Source organism: Silene latifolia, chromosome 3 (genome assembly GCF_048544455.1).
Source record: "Silene latifolia isolate original U9 population chromosome 3, ASM4854445v1, whole genome shotgun sequence".
Classification (NCBI taxonomy): domain Eukaryota; kingdom Viridiplantae; phylum Streptophyta; class Magnoliopsida; order Caryophyllales; family Caryophyllaceae; genus Silene; species Silene latifolia.
This window is the reverse complement of record NC_133528.1, coordinates 35,890,163-35,895,566: the sequence shown is the minus strand read 5'-3', so window position 1 is coordinate 35,895,566 and position 5,404 is coordinate 35,890,163. Positions and strand designations below refer to the sequence as shown.

General features: G+C 42.5%; 1 non-coding gene across 1 annotated transcript; it reads right to left on the bottom strand.

Annotated features, from left to right (window-relative positions):
- Window positions 1-350: 350 nt before the first annotated feature.
- LOC141650874 (small nucleolar RNA R71) lies at window positions 351-459 on the bottom strand. The gene has a single exon (XR_012546885.1). It is a non-coding gene; the product is annotated as a small nucleolar RNA R71 (small nucleolar RNA).
- Between the last annotated feature and the right edge of the window lie 4,945 nt (window positions 460-5,404).

Genomic DNA, 5,404 nt, shown 5'->3' with positions numbered 1-5,404 from the left:
AGCCAAAGGAACACCATCTTCCAAAGGGGCACCAGTTACCTACCCCTACTACGGGTAACTTCGAATTTCGTTCCTCTTATATCGATTTAGTGGAGCGAAATCAGTTTGCTGGTCTACCAGATGAGGATCCCTTGAAGCATATGAAAATTTTCACGGACTCTGCATTTGCTCCATACCTATACCAGCTGGGGTGACTCAGGATGAAGTAAAGGGGTTAATGTTCTTATACTCCTTGAAGGATTCGGCGCGAGATTGGTACCGCTACCTTGATAGGGTAGCAGCTGGAGTCACGGATTGGACATCTCTAGCATTAGCCTTCTACAAGAAGTACTTCCCGCTTTCAAAGACTGATGCCTTGAGGAGTAAAATTACATATTTCCAGCAAGAAGCTGATGAGGGCTTTTGCGAAGCATGGGGACGTTTCAAAAGTTTGGTCCGAGCTGTCCCTCACCATGGCTTCCAGCAGTGGTATCTTTGCAACTTATTCTACAATGCTTTATATGATGAATACAAGGTCATCCTGAACGCAGCTGCGAATGGTAGGTTCCAAAACAATACCGGTCAGAATAGAGGTTGGAACACTATTGAGGAGATGGCGGTCCATAAAGCTGAGTTTGGGAGTTCACGTGGGAATTCACGGAAGCAAAGTGATGAAATGAGTGCCGTTGTGACACTCATTACTTCTATTACTACCCGTTTTGAGAAGCTCGAGGCCTCTGAAGCTTCCAAGGAAAAAGTTGAAATTCCTGTCCATAATTCAGATGAGACCGTGGAGTTGAGAGAAATGGTCCAAACTCTTTCGATTCAAGTGGCGAATATGGAAGCAGCCAGGATTGAGTCCTCAAAGAATTTTGTGAAGCAGTTGGAGAATATAGAGGCTAAGCAAGTCGCAAATTCTTCAAACAAAGGTGAAGGGCCAATTGAAACGATTAATGCCATTAATCTCATAAGTGGCCTCTCTTATGAAAGTCCCGACAAGCCAAAAGAAGACTCGGGAAATGATGAAGAAGCTAGTTTAGTTTCTGGTGTAAAAACGAGCTCAATTGCCAGTACTTCTGGTCGATCGACCAACATTGTCAATCGATCGACTGAAGCGTCAGATAAAAAAGTTTCTGATCAGAAACTATTCACGCCCAGCACAAGCAGTCTATCGACCAACATTGTCAGTCGATCGACTGAATCACCTGACGAGATTAATTCTGAACAGGAACTGTTCACGCCCAGCCAAGTTAGTCGATCGACCACGCATACCAGTCGATCGACTGGGTCTTCAGTGCAAGACGCAAATCCGTCAACTAATTTGCATGATTCTTCACTCATTGATGATTTGACGGAAGTTTTAAACTTACGGAAGCTGAAGGTTACTGATCTTACGGCCAGTGTTGCAATCCCATATCCGGAGCGTTTGAAGAATACTAAGCTGGAGCGCAAGTTTGGTAAGTTTTTGGAGATGGTCCAAAATCTCGAGGTAACGGTTCCTTTCACTGATTTAATTACCCAGGTACCCTCTTACGCTAAATTTATGAAAGACATTCTAAATCGTAAGAGAGATTTTCGTGATGATGGTAATGTTGCTTTTGTGGAAGAATGTAATGCTCTTTTGCAAATTAATGTACCACCTAAATTAATGGACCCGGGTAGTTTTTCAATTCCTTCCACTATAGGTAACCACGAAATTGGAAAGGCCCTTTGTGATTTAGGGGCTAGTGTTAGTGTCATGCCGTATTCTGTTTGCGAAAGGTTAAATATTGGTAGACTTAAGGTGACTGATATTACCGTTCAAATGGCAAATAGATCGACTCAGAGACCTATAGGAGTTCTAGAGGATGTACCCGTTCGAGTGGGTAAGTTTTTTATTCCTGTCGATTTCGTTGTTTTGGACATTGCGAGAGACATCGGATACCTATTATTTTAGGTAGACCGTTTTTACATACAGTTGGGGCTGTAATAGATGTCAAACGCGGAACCATCACCTTAGAGGTAGGGGATGACACCATTGAGTTCAGTCTTGCACACAAGGCGATTGCTGACGATGATACGTGTTATTCCATTGATATTGTTGACAGGGCTGTTAGTTACAATTGGAGGGAATCCTTAGCTAAGGATCCCTTAGCTGATCTAACCCGTTTAGATGAGTGTGCAGGTAATACAGTGGAGAATGCTGAGGAGCCAGGTGCTTTGGTAGCTTCAATGGAAAGCTACGAGCTCACAAAGGAAGAAGATGAGATGCTCTTGAGCCTGGCCAACGAGAATTTGGTGAACACCTGCTATACCATTGAAGCTGATTCTGTCTATGCTGTAGAGGTAAAGGTGCCGGAGCGTAAGCCACTTCCTCCTAATCTTAAGTATGTTTTTCTAGATGATACAGAGCAGTACCCAGCTATTGTTAGTGCTAAGCTTAACGATGACCAGCTTTCTGCTTTGATGTGTGTGCTTAAGAAAAACAGGAAGGCTTTAGGTTACTCTTTGGATGACATTAAGGGCATCAGCCCTGATGTTTGTATGTACAGGATAGAGCTGGAGGAAGGCCACAAGCCTTACAGACAGGGTCAACGCAAGTTAAACCCGAAGTTGCAGGAAGTTGTTATGGCTGAGGTGAAGAAACTACTCGATGCAGGTATTATTTATACAGTTGGCAACTCCAAGTGGGTTAGCCCAGTTCAGGTAGTCCTGAAGAAAGGAGGGACTACCGTGGTTAAAAATGAGAAAAATGAATTAATACCAACACGAGTAGTGACAGGGTGGCGGATGTGCATTGATTATAGGCAGTTAAATGCCGCCACCAAGAAAGACCATTTCCCCCTCCCTTTTGTTGACCAAATGACTGAAAGATTGGCCTCTAACAAATTTTTCTATTTTCTAGACGGATATTCAGGGTTCTTTCAGATCCCTATTCATCCAGATGATCAGAGTAAGACCACTTTTACCTGTCCACAGGGTGTTTTTGCGTACCGCATGATGCCTTTCGGATTGTGTAACGCCCCTGCTACCTTTCAGAGGTGCATGATGGAGATTTTTTCTGATTATATAGAGAATATTATGGAGGTATTCATGGATGATTTCTCAGTTTATGGAAGTGACTTTGATCGTTGTCTAGCTAACCTTGATAAAGTCATGCAGCGTTGTATTGACGTTAATCTTGTTTTAAACTGGGAAAAGTGTCAGTTTATGGTCAATGAGGGAGTTGTGTTAGGGCATCTGATTTCTGATAAAGGTATACATGTTGACAAAGCAAAAGTGCAGGTGATTGAGCAATTGCCTCCTCCCGTGAATGTTAAAGGAGTGAGGAGTTTCCTTGGTCACGCCGGTTTCTATCGGCGTTTCATTAAGGACTTTTCAAAAATTGCTAAACCACTTACACAATTGCTCCTTAAGGATGCTTTTCTTGAGTTTCTTGATGAATGCCTTTTAGCTTTTAACAGGTTAAAGGAGGCTCTAGTTTACTGCACCTACCTATCATTCACAAATTTGATTGGGATCTCCCATTTGAGATTATGTGTGATGCCAGCGACTATGCGATTGGTGCAGTTTTGGGACAGCGGAAGAATAAAGCTTTGAATGCCATATACTATGCGAGCCGAACTCTGGATGAGGCTCAAGTCAACTATTTTACCACTGAGAAAGAGTTTCTAGCTGTAGTTTTTACCTTAGACAAATTTCGGTCTTATATGTTAGGTTCTAAAGTCACTGTTTATACTGACCATGCAGCATTGAAGACTCTCTTTCTTAAGAAAGATGCGAAGCCGAGGCTTTTGAGGTGGATACTCCTTTTGCAGGAGTTTGATTTGGAGATCAAAGATAAGAAAGGAGCTGAGAATGTGGTGGTGACCACTTATCTCGTCTGCACCGACGAAAAAGCGGGATTCGTTACCTATTAATGATTCTTTTCCGATGAGAGTCTCATTAGCTATTACTACTTCAGGGTCTTATCCACCTCCGTGGTTTCTTTGATTTTGCTAACTTTCTTTGTGACGGGTAGGATACCACCCGAGCTTTCATGGCAGCAGAAGAAGCGGTTCGCTTATGATGCTAGACAATACTTTTGGGATGATCCTTATGTTTTCAAGGAATGCGCAGACGGTCTCATCCGGAGATGCGTGCCTCAATGGGAGGTGAAGGATATCCTAGAAGCTTGCCACTCTTCTGCTTATGGTGGTCACCATGGTCCATCCCGGACTGTGACTAAGGTACTCCAATCTGGTTTCTATTGGCCAACTTTGCATGCAGATTGTCGCAATTTTGTTCTTTGAGTGCGATGCTTGTCAAAGATCGGGGAATATTTCCAAGAGACATGAGATGCCACAGGTAGGCATTCTCGAGGTTGAGATTTTCGATGTCTGGGGCATTGATTATCAAGGACCCTTTCCGAGCAGTCAAGGTAATAAATATATCCTCGTAGCTGTAGATTATGTGTCCAAATGGGTGGAAGCTATTGCTACTCCCCATTGCGATGCAAAAGCCGTGATTAAACTGTTTAAAAAGATTATTTTCCCTCGTTTTGGTGTCCCTCGGGTTGTCATTAGCGATGGTGGAATGCATTTTAAAGAGAAACAACTTAGTGTTTTATTGACTAAATTCGGTGTCCAACATCGTAGAGGTTTGGGGTATCATCCCCAAACTAGTTGTCAGGTTGAGATTTCTAACAGAGAATTGAAAGAAGTCTTAGCTAAAGTTGTTTCTAAATCACGAAAAGATTGGAGTCTTAAGTTAGATGATGTCTTATGGGCCTATAGAACCGCGTTTAAGACGCCAATTGGGATGTCTCCGTTCCGATTGATTTATGGTAAGACATGTCATTTACCTGTTGAGTTAGAGCGTAAGTCTTGGTGGGCTATATGTGATTTGAATTTGGATCCTAACCTCTCTCGTGAGAAACCTATGACACAGCTGAATGAGCTAGAGGAATTTAGGTCACGCCTATATGACAATGCAAGGATCTACAAGGAGAAAACAAAGCGCTGGCACGATAAGAGAATCATCAAGCGCGAGTTCCATATTGGCGATAAGGTACTTCTTTTTAACGCTCGTATCCGTTTATTTCCTGGTAAGCTGAAATCCAGGTGGACCGGCCCCTATACGGTCACAGCAGTTACAAAATTCGGATCAGTTGAATTGGAGACCTCTGCTGGAGAAAGGTTCAAAGTTAATGGCCAATATGTGAAGCATTATCATGGATCAGACGAATTTGTTGGGAAAGTCGAGGTATTATACTTCGACCCGTTATCAGATGATGCAAAGTGAGGTAAAAAGGTCGTGCGGGACCTCGTAAACCAGCGCTAACCGGGAGGCAACCCGGGTTGTAATTAATTGTAATTAGGAATTTTATTTCGTTATTTCATTTAATTTGCATTTTGAGTTTTTTTTGTATTATTTAATTTCTTTTAATTTGCAATTTCTTGGTTTG